The sequence below is a fragment of the Balaenoptera ricei genome, chromosome X (assembly GCF_028023285.1).
Source record: "Balaenoptera ricei isolate mBalRic1 chromosome X, mBalRic1.hap2, whole genome shotgun sequence".
In the NCBI taxonomy this organism is placed as follows: domain Eukaryota; kingdom Metazoa; phylum Chordata; class Mammalia; order Artiodactyla; family Balaenopteridae; genus Balaenoptera; species Balaenoptera ricei.
Window position 1 is genome coordinate 66,331,998 of NC_082660.1, and position 20,917 is coordinate 66,352,914.

Here is a 20,917-nt window from a genome sequence, read left to right on the forward strand (position 1 = left end):
TGTACATTTTTATTTTAGTTTTATTGAGATATAATGGACATATAGCACTGTATAAGCTTAAGGCATACAACATAATGATTAGACTTAACATGCATCATTAAATGATTACCACAATAAGTTTAGTGAATATCCATATCTCATATAGATGCTAAATTAAAGAAATAGAAAAAAATTTTTTCTTGTGATGAGGACTCTTAGGATTTACTCTCTTAATAACTTCTATCTATAACATACATCACTGTTAATTTATGTTGTGCATACATAAATGTACATGTTGTACATACATAAATGTACATGTTGTAATGTACATGTTGTACATTACATCCCTAGTACTTATTTATTTTATAACTAGAAGTTTGTAACTTTTGACTGTCTTCATCCAAACCCCACCCCCCCACCCCATCTCTGGTAACCACAAATCTGATGCCTTTTTCTATGAGTTACTTTGTTTTTGAAGTATAATTGACCCACAGTACTATGTTAGTTCCTGTTGTACAACATACTGATTTGATATTTCTGTATATTTCAAAATGATCTTCATGATAAATCTAGTTACCATCTATCACCATTCAAAGATATTACATAATTATTGGCTATATTTCCCACACTGTACATTTTATAGCTGTGACTCATTTATCGTGCAACTCTTAATCCCCCTCACCGATTTCTCTCCTCCTCTCACTCCCTCCCCTCTGGCAACCATCTGTTCTCTGTATTTATGTTTCTGTATTGTTATGTTTGTTCATCTGTTTTGGTTTTTAGATTTCACTTAGCATAATATCCTCTAGGTCAAGATTTCATTCTTTTATTATGGGTAAATAATATTCCATTGTGTGTATGTGTGTGTGTGTGTGTGTGTGTGTGTGTGTGTGTATCGCACATCTTCTTTATCCATTCATCTATTGAAGAGCCCAGCGTGTCCCAAACCTGGTGTCAGCCAGCTGGTGAGCAGGCTGGATCCTAGGGCAGCTGACTGAGGGGTCCACAGTGTCTCAGAGCTGGTGTTGGCCTGCTGGTGGGCGGGGCTGGGTCCCAGGAATCCTGGGACTAGTGCCAGTTCATTGGTGGGCAGAGCTGGGTCCCGGGGTTTTTGACTGCAGGGCCCTGGGGAATCCTGGAACTGATGTCAGGCCCTCTGGTGGACGGGGCTGGGACCTAGGGGGTCCCTGGGTTGATACCAGCCTCCTGGTAGGTGTGGTGGGTCTTGACACTGGTAGGCCATGGGGCTGTGGTGGTCCTAGCACTGGTGTCTGCCCACTGGTGGGCACCACCAGGGTCAAGGGGGTTCCGGGGTTGGTGCCCACCCACTGGTGTGTGCAGCCAGGGCCCAGGGTGTCCTGGGGCTAATGCCAGCCTGCTGGTAGGCAGAGCCAGGTCCTGATGTCTCTGGCTGCAGGGCCCTGAGGGTCCCAGAGTTGGTGTCTGCCCACTGGTAGGTGGGCTGGGTCTTAATGGCTGGCTGTAGGCCCTCAGAGGTCCCTGGGCTAGTGCTGGTGCACTGGTGGTAGCCCATGTCTGAGGGTGGCTGGTGCTCAAGGGGTCCTAAGGCAGCTAGTCTGCTGGTGGGTGGGTCTGTGTTCCCATCTGAGTAGCTGCTTGACCTAAAGCATCCCAGAACTGATGCCAACAGGCTGGTGGGCGGGGCCAGTTCCATCCCTAATAAGCTAGAGGGAAGATTCCAAAATGGCGTTTTCCAGCACCAGTATCCTCCTGATAGAATGAGCTTCCCAAAATGGCTGCTGCCAGCATCTGTGTCCTCAGGGTGAGCTCCAGTTGCCTCCTGCCTCTCGTAGAGCCTCTCCAAGATCAGCAGGAGGGTCTGATCCAGGCTCCTTTCAAATTACTGCTTCTTCCCAGGGTCTCAGAGTGTGTGAGATTTGGGGTGTGCCCTTTAAGAGTGGAGTCTCTTTTCTATCCTCTGGTTCTTCTGAAAGTAAGTCATCTAAATTTTTTAAATGAAATATTTCAAACGGAATATACTGGGAATGAGAAACTGCGTGCTTGTTACTACTACCCTGCTTTAACATATCTTAAATGTTATATTTGTTTCAGATTTTTAAAAACTTTAAACAGTACAGTCGAAGCCCCCTCTTCATCACACGCCACAAGTAAGTCCTATTCTGAAGTCGTATATCCTTACCATGTGTTTTTTTAAATACTTTTACTGCTTAGTTATATAGTAATGGTTTTTCCATGCTATTAAACTTTATTAAAATTCTATCATATTTTATGTATTCTACAACTTTGGTTTTTTCACTCATCATTATTTTTGAGACACAGGATATTCAGCCACTGTGGAGTGGTATAGCCATAGTAGTTATTTACAATGTCTTTTCTGGTTGGTGCCATACTAGTTGTTAAATATTTTTAATATCTTACCCTGGGATTTATCTATACTGATAAATATATTAATCTAGTCAATTCATTTCAATTACTGTACCATATTCCACTTGGTGAAAATACAATGGATCTATTAGCCTGTTGATGGATGTTTAGGTTATTTCCAGTTATTTACTATTAAATACGAAGCTGCAGTAAAATCTTTAGAGGACTTCTTATGCACATATGAGAATTTCTTTAGTATTTTTATTAAAGTGAAATTATGTGTATGTAAAGTGAAATATGTGTTACTCTCCAGAGTGATTGTTCCAATTTACGCTCTCACCAAAGAGTATGAGAATATTGGTTTCTCAGTAACATTTTCTTTCCTCTCCTTATCCCTTTTCCCCCCTGCTTACGCTTTTCAGCACTTTTGTTATTATTTCTTTAAAAAATTTGCCAACATGATGGATATGAAATTATATCTTGTGCTTTAATTTGCGTTTCACTAATTATTGGTGATGTTGAAGATCTTTTCATAGGCTTATTAATGATTCTGGTTTCCTTTTCTTAAGTTTCTTTTTACATCATTTACTGTTATCTATTGGGTTGTTTTGTCTTTTAATTTTGTTAATTGATTTGTGACAGTATTGTTTTTAATATTCTGGATTAAAATTTACAGTAGTTTTTAAAAAATGTTATGGATGTCATTCCTTTTTTAAAAATTTTTCATTCAAAAATATTTTTAAACTTATGAAAACTTACCAAAAATAATATAAGGAACACATGTATTCTCTTATCAAGATTTGTCTATTGTTTACATTTTCCACTACCAGTTTTATCTTTTGTGCTCTTCTCTCTCCACTCTGTATAAATGTTTTTTTTTTCTAGAACATTTGGCCCTTTACCCCTAAATACTTCACTGGATACTTTCTAAGAATAGGGTTGTTTTTGTTTTTTTTTATAACCATAATACATTTGTCTACCTCATTTGTCTAAACTGTCCTTCATATTTCATAACAATGTTCTTTATAGCATTTTTACCCCATGTAGTCCTGGATCCAGCCTAGAGATAAATATTATACTTAGATGTGCCAGTTTATTTTCCTAGGAGGGGCTTATCCCACGTCACACATCATTTATTAAGATTTCCCCAACGTTGCTGCCACTCGTTGATCCCTACCTTGCCTGAACTCTTACAACAGTCAGACTAAAAACTTTGTTTTAGTGCTTAACTATACAAGGTAGTGCCATGAAGAAAGCATAGACTTTGCTGACAGCCAAGAGAATGCTGGAGTTCTCTCGGGATAAATTGACCAGCTGAAGAAATCAGACCAGTATTGACAGTTGGGAATCTCCATTGAAATGACCCAACCATGTCATTCTACCATGAAGAACAAAGATTAGCAGGCCCCACCTATAATACCTAAAACTTCCAATCAGCTTTTCATTCCAGTCTCTTAGTTATGAACAGAGAACTATGGATCACTCCACATATGAAGAAAGTCTTTAAGCAGAAAGGCAGAGACCAAAATGAAAAACCAACAGCAAGCAATTAAAGACAAACAAACAATGCAGAGAACAAAAGAAAATGTTTTAATTATAATAAATTCCTTTAGAGAGATGAGAGAAAACTTTGCATCCATGAAACAATAAAATGCCAGGACTTCCCTGGTGGCGCAGTGGTTAAGAATCCACCTTCCCATGCAGGGGACACAGGTTTGATCCCTGGTCTGGAAAGATCCCACATGCCGCAGAGCAACTAAGCCCGTGTGCCGCAACTACTGAAGCCCACACACTCTAGGGCCCTTGCTCCGCAACAAGCAAAGCCACTGCAGTGAGAAGCCCGTGCACTGCAACGAAGAGTAGCCCCCACTCGCTGCAACTAGAGAAAGCCCGCACGCAGCAACAAAGACCCAACTCGGCCAAAAAAAAAAAGCACCATGTAAAGGAATATTTAGAGGACCAAAATGAGCTCTTAGAAATTAAAAACATGATAACATAAATGAAAAAGTCCATAAGTGGATTGAAAGATAAACCAAGGAAATGTCCCAGATAGTAGAACAAAAAGACAAAGCTATGAAAATAAGAGAGAAAAGTTAAGAAAATTAGTGGATTAGAACAGGATATCTAACATCCAAATAAAGGAGAGAGCAGAGAATATGGAGGAAAGGAAAATATTAAACAAAATAATTCAAAAAATTTTCTCAGAAATGTCAGATGTGCATTTTCAAACTGTATCAGCGCACTAAGTGCCCAGCATAGTGGAAAAGAAAGACCAAAAGCAAGGGACATAACTGTGACATTTCAGAACAATGGGAATCAAAAGAAGATCATAATAACTTGCACGGGGTGGGGCAGGGGGGGAACCACGTTGCATGAAAAGGACAAGAATAAATATATCTTTGAACTTGCCAGTAAAAGCACTGGAAGCTGAAGGACAATGGAGTAAACGATTTGAAAATATTTTTAACCTAGAATGTTATACTCAACCAAATAATCAAGTGTGAGAGCAAAACAGTTCATTTTCAGACACACAAGTTCAAAAAAATTGTATCTCTTACACATCCTTTCTCAGAAAGCAAATGGAGGCTGTGTCACACCAAAACAGGGCAGTTAATTACAAGAGAGCAACATGGAATCTCGAAAACAGGAAACAAACACGGGGGTATAATGCAAAAGAGGACATTTCTGTTGGGAATGTGAAATGGTACAGCTACTGTAGAAAACTATATGGCAGTTCCTTAAAAAATTAAGCAGAATTGCCATATGACCCAGCAATTTCACTTCTAGATATATTTTCAGAATAAGTGAAAGCAGAGACAGGTATTTGCACACCAATATTCATAGCAGCATTATTCACAATAGCCAAAAGGTTGAAACAACCTAAAAATTCATCAGCAGGTGAATGGATAAACAAAATGTCATGTATACATACAATGGAATATTAGTCTTAAAAAGGAATGAAATTCTGATACATACTACAACATGGATAAACCTTGAAAATATTGTGCTAAGTGAAACAAGCCAGCCACATAATGGCAAATACTGTATGATTCTACTTATATGCGGTACCTAGAATAGTCAGATTTATAGATACAGAAGGTAGCATAGTGGTCTAGGGGTGGGGGGCTGGTGAGGGAGAATAAGAATCATTGTTTAATTGGTGCAGTGTTTCAGTTTGGGATGATGAGATGGACGGTGGTGATGTTTGCACAAAAATGTGAATGTACTTAATGCCACTGAATTGTACATTTTTAAATGGCTGAAATAATAAATTTTATGTTTTTTATACCAAAAAAAAATATTATACTTAGTTGTCATGTCTTTGTAGCCTTCTTTAATCTGCAGCATTTCCACAGCCTTGTAAGACTGTAGTATAGTATGGCAACCAGAATATTCACATTGTTGATGATTCCATCACAGTGTAGTGAGATATTTTGAGATCATGAAAATATCTTGCACCCTATCAAAATATCCCCCTGGACTTAGCCTTTATCCTTGCCCATTCTTTACTGTGAAAGTTTTGCAACTCTAGTACTTCGTCCAGATTTACCAGTCAAGCCTCAGCATAATACTATAAGCACAAGACCTACCTTCTCTCTGATTATTTATTATTATGAGGGATTGAAATTCTTAGCTTTTTTCAATGGTTAATAATTCATTTTGCTTCTTAATTATTTTTTTGCTCAAAATGTTCTAGATATGGCCCATGGGAACCCCTTAAGACTGTTTCTTATGGGCTTGTAATATGTCCCCAACATTTATTTGAACATTTCCTTACTTTTGTCATCATAAGACTCATACCTATCCTGCCTTATCCTGCAATTGTCTCTTTTTTCTAGGAGCCTTGGTTCCTTTTAGTGGAGGAATGGTATTTACAAACCAAGATCTCGGTGCTTGGTTGCTCATTGCTCCTGAGGTCTTTTCTTTTTTTTTTTTTTTTTTTTTTTTTTCTGAGGTCTTTTCTTGTTAGCCCTTCCTACAGAGCTAGGAAGTACATACATATATATACACAGATACACAGATATATATACACTAAACATATACATGTTTTATTTCTGTGTGGGTTCATACTGTACCTTCAGTTCTAATCCATCCCTATAGTGTTCTTTCTTGCTTTTCCCCATTCTATAATTATCTCTTCCTTCTATGCACAGTGAGAAAACTGGCTCCCAGCAACATCAAAAATATTTACGCAATTGTGCAGTCTTACAATGTATCTAAAGTATTTTCAAAATTGCTTCACCCAAAAGCCAATAAACAAACCCACTAAAAATAGTTAAGGGTTTATTTTCACTTCTGCTCTTGGCCCCCTGACACCCACCCCCCCATCCCCCAAGACTGAGGGTATACTGTCAGATACTGTGTTTATAAGATACTTGAATGCATCCTTTCTTCTTCCCTCCCTCCCTTCCTTCCATTCTTCCCCTTTCCTTGCCTATTTCCTTGCCCCTTCCTCTTTCTCTTTTTCCCATCCCATTTGCTTCCTTTTTTTCTCTCCGTATGGTTATGGTGTAAACTCAAAATGTAACTATGTTCATTTGTTTAGTTTTAGTTTTCCTTCTATCACGTTCTTACTGATATAATTTTATTTTTTGAATATTTAGAGTAGTAATGTGCTTTTAATAAGTTAAAAAGTGTACAAAAGGTTACACTCAGAGAAGTGTCATTCTCTCCTGTATCCATTCTACCTCATTTGCCTCCCCATCCCTTATGGATGACTAAGTTCATTGTTTTCCGGTTTATTCTGCTGACACAGATATATGTTTTCTTATTTTCCCTTCTCACCCAATAGGTAGCATGATATATTTGTTCTTTAACATATTGTATTTTGAGTTTTCCTTTTAATACTACTTTTTGGAACCTACTTCATATCAGTTCATAATATTCCTTTTTTATTTTTTGAATGTATGAAGCATCTGTAGTGATGTTCCTTATTTAATTCCTGATATTAGAAATTAGTTTTATTCCTTTCTTTATCAATCTAATTTATCAGTTTTGAGATTTTTTGTTTTTTTGTTTTCTCTATTGTTTTTCAGTTTTTTATTTCAGTGATTTCTGCTCTTACCTTTATAATTTCCTTTTGCTTGCTTTGAGTTTAACTTGTCTTCCTTTCTTACTTTCATAAGGTGGAAGTTTAGGTCAGGTGTAGGCAAAGTTTTTGTTAAAGGGCAGCATAGTATTTTAGCTTTATGGACCGTATGGCCTCTCACAATTGCTCAGTGCTGCCATTGTGGCAGAAGTTGGCCATAGATAATTTAAGTGAATGGATGTGGCTGTGTTCTGATAAAACATTATTTACAAAGACAACACAGGCCTGCGGGCTGTAAATCAGTGAACCCCCCCCACCCCCGCCCGGCTTAGATCATTGATTTGAGACCTTCCTTCTTTTTTTTTTTTTTTTGGCTGCGTTGGGTCTTCATTGGTGCACGTGGGCTTTCTCTAGTTGCAGCGAGTGGGGGCTACTCTTTGTTGCAGTACGCTGGCTTCTCTTGTTGCAGAGCACAGGCTCTAGGCGTGCAGGCTTCAGTAGTTGCCACACATGGGCTCAGTAGTTGCCGCACACGGGCTCTAGGGCACGCGGGCTTCAGCATTTTTGGCGCGCAGGCTCAGTAGTGGTGGCTCACGGGCTCTAGAGCACAGGCTCAGTAGTTGTGGCGCACTGGCTTAGTTGCTCTGCAGCATGTGGGATCTTCCCAGACGAGGGATCAAACCCATGTCCCCTGCATTGGCAGGCGGATTCTTTCTTTTTTTTTTAACATCTTTATTGGAGTATAATTGCTTTACAATGGGGTGTTAGTTTCTGCTTTATAACAAAGTGAATCAGTTATACATATACATATATCCCCATATCTCTTCCCTCTTGCGTCTCCCTCCCTCCCACCCTCCCTATCCCACCCCTCTAGGTGGTCACAAAGCACCAAGCTGATCTCCCTGTGCTATGCAGCTGCTTCCCACTAGCTATCTATTTTACATTTGGTAGTATATATTAGTCCATGCCACTCTCTCACTTCGTCCCAGCTTACCCTTCCCCCTCCCCGTGTCCTCAAGTCCATTGTCTTCATCTGTGTCTTTATTCCTGTCCTGCTCCTAGGTTCTTCATAACCTTTTTTTTTGGTTTGTTTTTAGACTCCATATATATGTGTTAGCATATGATATTTGTTTTTCTCTTTCTGACTTACTTCACTCTGTATGACAGACTCTAGGTCCATCCACCTCACTACAAATAACTCAATTTCATTTCTTTTTTCTGGCTGAGTAATATTCCATTGTATATATGTGCCATATCTTCTTTATCCATTCATCTGTCAATGGACACTTAGGTTGCTTCCATGTCCTGGCTATTGTAACTAGAGCTGCAATGAACATTGTGGTACATGACTCTTTTTGAATTATGGTTTTCTCAGGGTATATGGCAGGCGGATTCTTAACCACTGCACCACCACAGAAGTCCCAAGACCTTCCTTCTTTTCTAACATAGACACTTAAAGTCATAAATTTCTCTATTTAGCTGCATCTCACAGATTTAAAACATATTTTCATTATTATTCAGTACAAAATGTCATCTGATCTTTCTTGTAATTTTTTGACTGAGTCAATGTTCATTTAAAGGAATGTTTAATTTCTAAATATTTGGGGGTTTCCTGGTTACCTTATGGTTTGTGTTTAATTCTGTTGTGGTTAAAGAACATATTCTTTACAATCTTAATGTTTTTATTTATACTTGTACTGTATTATGGTCCAGAATATTGTCCATCTTGGTAAACCTACCTTGTACAATTGAAAATAATGTGCAGTATGTCATTTTTGTTGTATTATCTAACAATATCAATTGAATCTAGGTAATTGATAACGTTGTTCATATCTTTTATGCATGTATGCATTCCTGAATTTTTTTTTTTAGGTCTGTCGATTGCTGACAGGTTTAAAATTAGCAACCATGAGTGTGGAATTGCCTTTTGTCAGTCTTTAGTTCATGTATTTTGATGTAGTTCATGTATTCTGTTACTGAGTGCAGATACATTTATGATTGTTGTGTATTGTTGAATCAGTACTTTTTTTAGTCTGAGTCCTTTATTTATTTATTTATTTATTTTTGGCTGTGTTGGGCCTTTGTTGCTGCGTGCAGACTTTCTCTAGTTGCAGCAAGTGGAGACTACTCTTCGTTGTGGTGCACGGGCTTCTCATTGCGGTGGCTTCTCTAGTTGTAGAGCACAGGCTCTAGGCGCGCGGGCTTCAGTAGTTGTGGCACGTGGGCTCAGCAGTTGTGGCTCACGGGCTCTACAGCGCAGGCTCAGTAGTTATGGTGCATGGGCTTAGTTGCTCCACGGCATGTGGGATCTTCCTGGACCAGGGATTGAACCTGTATCCCCTGTATTGGCAGACAGATTCTTATCCACTGAACCACCAGGGAAGCCCGAGTCTGAGTCCTTCTTGATTTCCAGTAATAAGTTTTGTTTTTAAATCTGTTTTATCTACTATTAATACAACTATTTTAGTGAACTTACGCTTATCGTTTCCTTCTGATATTGTTTTTCCACCCATTTCAGTCTATTTGTGTTTTATATTTAAAGTTCACCTCTGTATTTCATGTTTAGTTTATGTTAGTTTTTAAATCCATTTTTAACAGTCTCTGCCTTTTAAGTGGAGCATTTATTCCATTAACATTTATTGGAGTTATTGCTGTGTCTCTGCTGGGGTCTGCCATTTTATTTTTTGGCTTTCTATTTGTTTCCTCCATTATTAGTTTCTTTGTTCCTCCTTTCTTGCTTTTCTGGGAGCAGTTGAATTGTTTTAGAATTCCATTTTAGTTTTCCTGTTTACTATTTAGCTTATGTTTTGTACATTATTTTTATAGTGGTCTTCCTATGAATTACAATGTTCATTCTTATGAAGAACTGAAAAAGTGTAACACATTCTCTAGAGAAAAGAAAACTCCAACTCTAAGGTAAACCAAAATTGTAAACTAGCATTTGAGAATTTTAAAGTGGGCATTTTTATTCTCAATGAAGTGAAACAACATATTTTCTTTTTTTTATATTTATTTATTTTTATTGGTGTATAGTTGCTTTACAATGTTGTGCTAGCTCCTGATGCACAGCGAAGGGAACCAGCCATATGTATACACGTATCCCCTCCCTTTTGGATTTCCCTCCCATCCAGGTTGCTACAGAGCACCAAGTAGAGTTCCCTGTGCTATACAGCAGGTCCTTACTAGTTATCTGTTTCATACCCAGCAGCATATGTATGTCAATCCCAGTCTCCCAATTCGTCCCACCCCTCCTTCCCCCCACAGTGTCCACACATTGAAACAACATATTTTCAATGCATGAAAATCTCAGCAGAAAAATGGGAACTCTCCACAAGGAACTCATGAAAAGGAAATAAATGGAAATGCTGGAAAGGAACAATATAATTTCTGAAGTGCAGAGTTCATTGAGGGGATTTAACTTCTGTATGTGTATAGACATGACAGAAGAAAGAGTAAGTGAGCTTGGAGCCAGATCAATAAAAATTATCTTAGGTGAGGAAAAGAGTAAAAAAAAGAATGAGAAAAACTGAACAGAGCCACGGAAACCTGTTAGATCACATCAGTCAAACATATGTGTAATTGGGATATCAGAAGAGATGAAAGAGAGAAATGGGGAAAAACATTTTTTAAATGAAAAATTCTCAAACTCCATTAAATGTAAAAATTTGCAGACAGAAAATGCTAAATATGAAGCGTGATAAAGGCAAAGAAGGCCACCTTAGGCACATCATAATTAAAGTGTCTGAAGCCAAACAAAAAGTGTAAAGCGTAGCAACAGAAAAATGACATATACATGGGCATAATGATCATATTACTTTCTGACTTCTCGTCAGAAACCATTTCAGCCAAACTGCATGGAACAGCACCTTTAAAGTTGTGAGTGAAAAAAAAAAAAAAGAAACCTGTCAACCCTTAATGTATATCCAGTGAAAATACTCAAAAATGAAGATGGAATAAAGGCATTTTCAATAAAAGAAAACTAAGAGTATTTGTTACAAATGGATCTATATTACACCACAAGATAAAAAAGTACTTAAGACAGAAGTAAATGAAACTTCTTGAAAACTTGGATCCTCAGAAAAGAATGAAGGGCATTAGAACTGGTAAGTATCTGGGTAAATGCAAATATATATTTTTTTTTTTGCCTTTTCTCTCTTCATAGCTTTATAAAGCAAATACCTTATTAAAAATTAAAATTGTAACACCGTTGTATTAGGTCTATAATATATATATATGTATTATATATAAAAAGTAAAATAAAGAACAGGGGACTGTGAGCTTATAACATTGCAAGATGTTGTGAAGCAATACATTATTAACTGCAAATGGACTGTGATGTAGTAAACTTTTACATATAGTTGGGTCTGTTTTCTGGACTTTTCTGTTCTTTCCATTGACCTCTCTATTCAGGGGCTAGTACCACACTCCTGATTATTTAGGCTTTATAGTATATTATAATAATTTGTCAGGTTAGTTCAATCATGGAGCTCTCTTTTTTCTTCAGTGTTTTCCTAGAAATTTATGTGGGTTTATTTTTCCAGTTGAACTTCAGGATCAATTTGTGTAGCTCTGTAAAACTAATTTTTGGGGATTTTGGGGGGAGGGTTTTATTAAATTTATAAAATTATGTTTATAAAATTTATAAACTTATAAATGATGTCTTGAAGATCTTGGGACATCCTAATCCAAAAACAAGGGATGTCTTTTTATTTATTTAAGGCTCTTTTTGAATTTTTAATGTGTATTTTATAGTTATCTTCATATATATTTTAAACATTTTTTGACCTGCTTATTCATAATATTTTATCCTTTTTGTTGCTATTGTATTTGGGGCTTTACCATTATGCCCTCTAACACAGGGGTCAGAAAGTTTAAGGACCAAATCGAAGGTGTTTTATGCTTTTCAAGTCCTGGTCTTTCACACTACTTAACTCTGCCATTGTAGCACAAAAGTCACCTTAGACAATTAATAAATGAATGAGTGTGACTGTTTTCCAGTAAAACTTTATTTATAAAAATGGGCACCAGGACTTCTGTTTCAGAAAGTGTGACATAGATACATTTTTCCCTGTTCCTCCACTCTTAAGTACACTATAATCCCTGGAAATAACTTAAGAGGCAACCCAAGGAGAACTCTGAAAAGTGGAAAGAGGAGCTCTGTTAATACGTTGGTAAGGTATGTGGGGAGAGGAGTAGCATTTATATTCCTGTGATTAAGTCTCAGTCTTTTAGTGAGCCTGTGCCCCTTGTCTGTGACCTTACCAAGTGATTCTTGGTTTTTTCCCACTTTAGGTGAGACAGGAAGGCTAGAAAGGGCTGGATTTGGGTACTTCCCTTTCTCCTGTCACAGGCTCAAAGGGACTGGAGTTGGGTATTTTCTTTCCTCTATGTCAAAGGCTGTAGGGAACAGAAGTTGGGATTTCCCTTTCCCGAGGTCTGTTTGACTGTGATAAAATAAGTTTCCCTTGAGAGTGTGCCTTTTTTAAGGAGAACAGAATGCTCTGGGTGTATTTGAAAATGGTCCGGTTCAGAACTGAAAGAGTAATTCAACATTTGGAAGTCAATCATGTAACTAAAACTGAAAACATATTATCTCAATATGTACAAAAAGAAAAGCATTTGACATAATTTAAAACCTATTCGTGATTAAAAAATGCTTAGCAAATTTGGAATAGAAGGCAACCTCATTAATGTGATAAATTGAATCTCCTAACCACTGATAGTAACATCAGTATCAACCATTAAAGACTTAATGGTTTCTCCTTCTATGAACAGGAAGTAGGCAAGTATGTTAGATTTCACCATGACTATTCAGTTTTGCACTGGAAGTTCAAGCCAATACCATAAGGCAAGAAAAAACAATAAAGGGCATGCATTTCAGTATACTAACTGTGAATATTTGGAAATCCAAATTTAATTAACAGTACCATTTACGGTAGCACCCCACCCCCCAAAAACTCCCATGAAATATAGGCAAGTCTTGCTTTACATAGTATTGTGGGACTGTAAAAATGACTGCTACCTGAAAGCAATATTTTTTTTCCTTCTTTTTTTAAAAATAAATTTATTTATTTATTTTTGGCTGCGTTGGGTCTTCATTGCTGTGCGCAGGCTTTCTCTAGTTGCGGCGAGCGGGGCCTACTCTTCATTGCAGTGTGTGGGCTTCTCATTGTGGTGGCTTCTCTTGTTGCAGAGTACGGGCTCTAGGCGCGTGGGCTTCAGTACTTGTGGCTCACAGGCTCAGTAGTTGTGGCGCACGGGCTTAGTTGCTCCGTGGCATGTGGGATCTTCCCGGACCAGGGATCGAACCCATGTCCCCTGCATTGGCAGGGGGATTCTTTTTTTTTAAAATAAATATATTTATTTAATTTATTTATTTATGGCTGCGTTGGGTCTTTGTTGCTGCACATGGGCTTTCTCTAGTTGCGGTGAGCAGGGGCTACTCTTCATTGCAGTGAGCGAGCTTCTCATTGCGGTGCACGTGTTGCAGAGCACGGGCTCTAGGCGCAAGGGCTTCAGTAGTTGCAGCACACAGGCTCAGTAGTTGTGGCTCGTGGGCTCTAGAGCACAGGCTCAGTAGTTGTGGAGCATGGGCTTAGTAGATCGGCAGGCGGATTCTTAACCACTGTGCCACCAGGGAAGTCCCATCCAAGAATTCTTAAATGGAACACAGTGATGACAGGGAACCAAGCAAATGTTCACCTAGTATGAGCATCAGTTACTCCCTATGCCCTCACACAGTGACATCCATGGGAGTTACTTCTTGCTCCCAGGATATTATGTTCCAGCTCCTAGGGTTTTCTGCTTTTTGAAGTTGTGTCTCATCCTTCACAGCCTATCAGGAGTCAACTCACAGCCTCCTCTCCAATGTTCTAATTTCAGGATTCTAAGTTTCTATGGGATTGTTGGCCTTGCTGATTTTCTTAAGAAGGTTTAGGCAGTTGCTTCCCTGTGGGCTATACAGCAATTTTCCAGTTCTATGACTCAGAAAGAGCAAGAGAAGGAAAGGCTCTCCTCTTCCATCCCCTTCACTTTGCTGAACGTCCCGACCCCCAGAGTGTCTCCCAGGATGTAGTGGCCGATCTTCACCCGCCCGTTGTGTTTCTGCTTCTCGGCTGTCACCATCTTTCTCCAGGATGAAAGCAATATTAATTAATGGAAAAATTACTGTTGCTCCATTACCTAAAAAGTTTTTTGTCAAAACATTAAAAATTCTCTTACTGTCAATCACAAATGTATAGGAAATTTAAAGCATTAGTTAATTTAACAGTTATTTACTATATTTTAATACGAAATGTTAGAAACATTTAAAATTAGAGTGTTTTATTTCATTATAAAGATTATCAATAGTAGATTTAACAGTGCTTACTTTCTTCTCCTTGTATAATTTGTATATTAGGAGTGAGCATCTTTTCTATAGCTTGCTGAATAGTCATTCTTCTTTTTTTTTTTTTTAACATCTTTATTGGAGTATAATTGCTTTACAATGGTGTGTTAGTTTCTGCTTTATAACAAAGTGAATCAGTTATACATATACATATGTTCCCATATCTCTTCCCTCTTGCATCTCCCTCCCTCCCACCCTCCCTATCACACCCCTCTAGGTGGGCACAAAGCACCGAGCTGATCTCCCTGTGCTGTGCGGCTGCTTCCCACTAGCTATCTATTTTACATTTGGTAGTGTATATATGTCCATGCCACTCTCTCACCCTGTCACATATTACCCCTCCCCCTCCCATATCCTCAAGTCCATTCTCTAGTAGGTCTGTGTCTTTATTCCCGTCTTGCCACTAGTTTCTTCATGACCTTTTTTTCCCCTTAGATTCCGTATATATGTGTTAGCATACTGTATTTGTTTTTCTCTTTCTGGCTTACTTCACTCTGTATGACAGACTCTAACTCCATCCACCTCACTACAAATACCTCCATTTCGTTTCTTTTTATGGCTGAGTAATATTCCATTGTATATATGTGCCACATCTTCTTTATCCATTCATCTGATGATGGACACTTAGGTTGCTTCCATGTCCTGGCTATTGTAAATAGAGCTGCAATGAACATTTTGGTACATGACTCTTTTTGACCTATGGTTTTCTCAGGGTATATGCCCAGTAGTGGGATTGCTGGGTTGTATGGTAGTTCTATTTTCAGTTTTTTAAGGAACCTCCATACTGTTCTCCATAGTGGCTATATCAATTTACATTCCCACCAACGGTGCAAGAGAGTTCCCTTTTCTCCACACCCTCTCCAGCATTTATTGTTTCTAGATTTTTTGATGATGGCCATTCTGACTGGTGTGAGATGATATCTCATTGTAGTTTTGATTAGCATTTCTCTAATGATTAATGATGTTGAGCATTCTTTCATGTGTCGGTTGGCAATCTGTATATCTTCTTTGGAGAAATGTGTATTTAGGTCTTCTGCACATTTTTGGATTGGGTTTTTTTTTTTTTGTTATTGAGCTGCATGAGCTGCTTGTAAATCTTGGAGATTAATCCTTTGTCAGTTGCTTCATTTGCAAATATTTTCTCCCATTCTGAGGGTTGTCTTTTGGTCTTGTTTATGGTTTCCTTTGCTGTGCAAAACCTTTTCAGTTTCATTAGGTCCCATTTGTTTATTTGTGTTTTTATTTCCACTTCTCTAGGAGTTGGGTCAAAAAGGATCTTGCTGTGATTTATGTCATAGAGTGTTTTGCCTATGTTTTCCTCTAAGAGTTTGATAGTGTCTGGCCTTACATTTAGGTCTTTAATCCATTTTGAGTTTACTTTTGTGTATGGAGTTAGGGAGTGTTCTAATTTCATACTTTTACATGTACCTGTCCAGTTTTCCCAGCACCACTTATTGAAGAGGCTGTCTTTTCTCCACTGTATATTCTTGCCTCCTTTATCAAAGATAAGGTGACCATATGTGCATGGGTTTATCTCTGGGCTTTCTATCCTGTTCCATTGATCTATGTTTCTGTTTTTGTGCCAGTACCAAACTGTCTTGATTACTGTAGCTTTGGAATATAGTCTGAAGTCAGGGAGCCTGATTCCTCCAGCTCCATTTTTCGTTCTCAAGATTGCTTTGGCTATTCAGGGTCTTTTGTGTTTCCATACACATTGTGAAATTTTTTGTTCTAGTTCTGTGAAAAATGCCAGTGGTAGTTTGATAGGGATTGCACTGAATCTGTAGATTGCTTTGGGTAGTAGAGTCATTTTCACAATATTGATTCTTCCAATCCAAGAACATGGTATATCTCTCCATCTATTTGTATCATCTTTAGTGTCTTTCATCAGTGTCTTATAATTTTCTGCATACAGGTCTTTTGTCTCCTTAGGTAGGTTTATTCCTAGATATTTTATTCTTTTTGTTGCAATGGGAAACGGGAGTGTTTTCTTAATTTCACTTTCAGATTTTTCATCATTAGTGTATAGGAATGCAAGAGATTTCTGTGCATTAATTTTGTATCCTGCTACTTTACCAAATTCATTGATTAGTTCTAGTAGTTTTCTGGTAGCATCTTTAGGACTCTCTATGTATAGTATCATGTCATCTGCAAACAGTGACAGCTTTACTTCTTCTTTTCTGATGTGGATTCCTTTTATTTCTTTTTCTTCTCTGAATGCTGTGGCTAACACTTCCAAAACTATGTTGAATAATAGTGGTGAGAGTGGGCAACCTTGTCTTGTTCCTGATCTTAGTGGAAATGGTTTCAGTTTTTCACCATTGAGGACAATGTTGGCTGTGGGTTTGTCATATATGGCCTTTATTATGTTGAGGAAAGTTCCCTTTATGCCTACTTTCTGCAGGGCTTTTATCATAAATGGGTGTTGAATTTTGTCGGAAGCTTTCTCTGCATCTATTGAGATGATCATATGGTTTTTCTCCTTCAATTTGTTAATATGATGTATCACGTTGATTGATTTGCGTATATTGAAGAATCCTTGCATTCCTGGAATAAACCCCACTTGATCATGGTGTATGATCCTTTTAATGTGCTGTTGGATTCTGTTTGCTAGTATTTTGTTGAGGATTTTTACATCTATGTTCATCAGTGATATTGGCCTGTAGTTTCCATTTTTTGTGACATCTTTGTCTGGTTTTGGTATCAGGGTGATGGTGGCCTCGTAGAATGAGTTAGGGAGTGTTCCTCCCTTTGCAATATTTTGGAAGAGTTTGAGAAGGATAGGTGTTAGCTCTTCTCTAAATGTTTGATAGAATTCGCCTGTGAAGCCATCTGGTCCTGGGCTTTTGTTTGTTGGAAGATTTTTAATCACAGTTTCAATTTCAGTGCTTGTGATTAGTCTGTTCATATTTTCTCTTTCTTCCTGGTTCAGTCTCGGCAGGTTGTGCATTTCTAAGAATTTGTCCATTTCTTCCAGGTTGTCCATTTTATTGGCATAGAGTTGCTTGTAATAATCTCTCATGATCATTGTATTTCTGCAGTGTCAGTTGTTACTTCTCCTTTTTCATTTCTAATTCTGTTGATTTGAGTCTTCTCCCTTTTTCTCTTTATGAGTCTGGCTGATGGTTTATCAATTTTGTTTATCTTCTCAAAGAACCAGCTTTTAGTTTTATTGATCTTTGCTATTGTGTCCTTCATTTCTTTTTCATTTATTTCTGATCTGATCTTTATGATTTCTTTCCTTCTGGTAGCTTTGGGGTTTTGTTTGTTCTTCTTTCTCTGGTTCCTTTAGGTGTAAGGTTAGATTGTTTACTTGAGATTTTTCTTGTTTCTTTAGGTAGGCTTGTATAGCTATAAACTTCCCTCTTAGAACTGCTTTTGCTGCATCCCATAAGTTTTGGGTCGTTGTGTCTCCATTGTCATTTGTTTCTAGGTATTTTTTGATTTCCCCTTTGATTTCTTCAGTGATCACTTCGTTATTAAGTAGTGTATTGTGTAGCCTCCATGTGTTTGTATTTTTTACAGATCTTTTCCTGTAATTGATATCTAGTCTCATAGTGTTGTGGTTAGAAAAGATACTTGATACGATTTCAATTTTCTTAAATTTACCAATGCTTGATTTGTGACCCAGGATATGATCTATCCTGGAGAATGTTCCATGAGCACTTGAGAAAAATGTGTATTCTGTTGTTTTTGGGTGGAATGTCCTATAAATATCAATTAAGTCCATCTTGTTTAATGTATCATTTAAAGCTTGCGTTGCCTTGTTTATTTTCATTTTGGATGATCTGTCCATTGGTGAAAGTGGGGTGTTAATGCACTTTATAAAAAATTAACTCAATGTGGTCATATGCTAAATTTAAAAGAAAAGAAAAGTCTATTGTGTTTTTAAAATAAAACAAAAATTTTCTTTCCATGGACTAGGCAATAAATTTGTGGATAGGACACCAAAAGCATTATCCATAAATGAAAAAATAGGTGAATTTGACTTCATCAAAATTATAATTTTTCTCTCAAAGGAAAGTGCTAGGAAAATGAAAAAAAGAAGTCATAGAGTGGAAGAGTATATTTCAAACACATTTATGTAACACATAACATCTATCTAGAATATATGAAATGCTTTTAAAATTTGACGTTAGAAGAAGTAACCCGGTTTTTTAAATGTGCATAAGCTCAATAGATGTATATAAAGCATTTGGCAATATCGAACTCCTGTTCATATTAAAAACATCTCACAAACTAGGAATAGAAGGTTTCTTTCTCAATCAGATAATATGTATCTAGAAATAACCTACAGCTAACATACTCAGTGACTGAGTACTTTTCCTCTGAATTGAGGAATGAGACATGAATGTCTACTCTTATTTCTTCTATTTGACCTTATAGTAGAAATTTTATCCAGGTCAATTAGGTAAGAAAAATAAATTGCATCTAGATTGGAAATGAAGCACAAAAACTATATTCACAGATGAAATGATCCTGTGTGTGGAAAATCCTAGGTTAACCCACATTACATAATTAGACCTAATACATGATTTCAGAAAGATTGCATGATATAAGATAATACAGGAAAATGAGTTATATTTCTGTATAGTCGCAATGAATAATCTGAATAAATAAATAAATAAGAAAACAATTCAATTTTCAATAGTATCCAAAAGAATAAAATGCTTAGGCATAAATTGAACAAAGTAAGTGTAAGACTTTTACACTGAGAACCAGAAAAACCACATTGCAAGAAATTTAAGAAGAACTGAGCAATTTGAAAGATACCTCATGTTCCTTAATTGGAAGAATTAGTAATGTTAAGATGGTGTCATCAATGGAATTATGTATCCCTAAAAGATATGCTAATATTCTAATCTCTGCTTTCTATGAATTTGACCTTATTTGAAAATAGGGGCTTTGCAGATGTCATTAAGTTAATCTGAGGTCATATTAGGGAGATTGGGTTTTTAATCCAATATGACTGGTGTTCTTAGAAGAGGAAAGGGCACAGAGAGACAGAGATACACAGGGAAAATGTCATGTAATTACAAAGGCAGAGATTGACATGATGTGTCTACAAGAACAGGAGCACTAAGGATTGATGGCCACACCAGGAGCTTAGAGAAACATTGAATATGTTCTCTCCTAGAGCCTTCACAGGAAGCACGACTCTATGAATGCTTTGATTTCAGACTTCTATCTTATAGAACTGTGAGATTATTAATTTTACTTGTGTTAAGCTGACAACTTGATTTCAGACTTCTAGTCTCCAGAACTGTGGAAGAACTAATTTTTCTTTTGTTAAGCTTTCCAGTTGTTGGCTGTTAGGCAGCTATAGGAAATGAATACAATTGACAGTAGTCCCCAAATTGATCTAGAGATTTAGAGAAGTCTCTATCAATGTCCCAGGTGGCATTTTTGTAGAAATTGGCAAGCTGAGTCTAAAATTCATATGGAAATATGGATACAGAATAGACAAAGCAATCTTGAAAAAAACACATTAGAGAACTCATATTTCCTAATTTTAAAGCTTAGTACAGAGAACTAGTAATTAAGACCTCATTGTAAAGTTGTATGGATAGATATATAGGTTATATAGGCATATGGGAGTACGGAAATGGAAAGTCCACAAGTATACCCACATATATATGATTAATTGATTTCTGACAAGGGTGTCAGGACACTGCAGTGGGGAATAACAAAATCTTTTCAACAGATAATGTTGGGACAAGTGGATATCCACATACAAATGAATAAATTTGGTCCAGCGACTTCACAGTTTGCAAAAATGAATAAAATATGAATCAAAAACCTAAATTTAAATGCTAACATTGCAACTCTTAAGAGAAAACATAGTTGTACACCTTCATGACCTTGGATTTGATATTAAGTCTAAAGCACAAGCAGCCAAATCAAAATACGGTAACTTTTGTCCTTGAAGAGATACTATCAAGAAAGTGAAATAAAGTACAATAAAAAGCATGAAGTACTGACACATTGTACAAAATGGATAAATTTGAAAATACTATTCAAGTGATGGAATCCAGACCCAAAATGCACCATATTGCATGATTCATTTATGTGAAATGTCTACGATATGAAAATTTATAAAGACAGAAAGTAGAGAGTTGTTTTCAGAGGCTAGAAGGAGTGGTAAGTGAGAAAGTAAAAAGTTGAATTTTATTGTA

The 20,917-nt window shown here is 37.1% G+C and overlaps 1 pseudogene; it reads left to right on the forward strand.

The window, feature by feature from the left end:
• The window catches only part of LOC132357017 (dnaJ homolog subfamily B member 6-like), a 121,196-nt pseudogene that overhangs the window by 46,173 nt on the left and 54,106 nt on the right, over positions 1-20,917 (forward strand).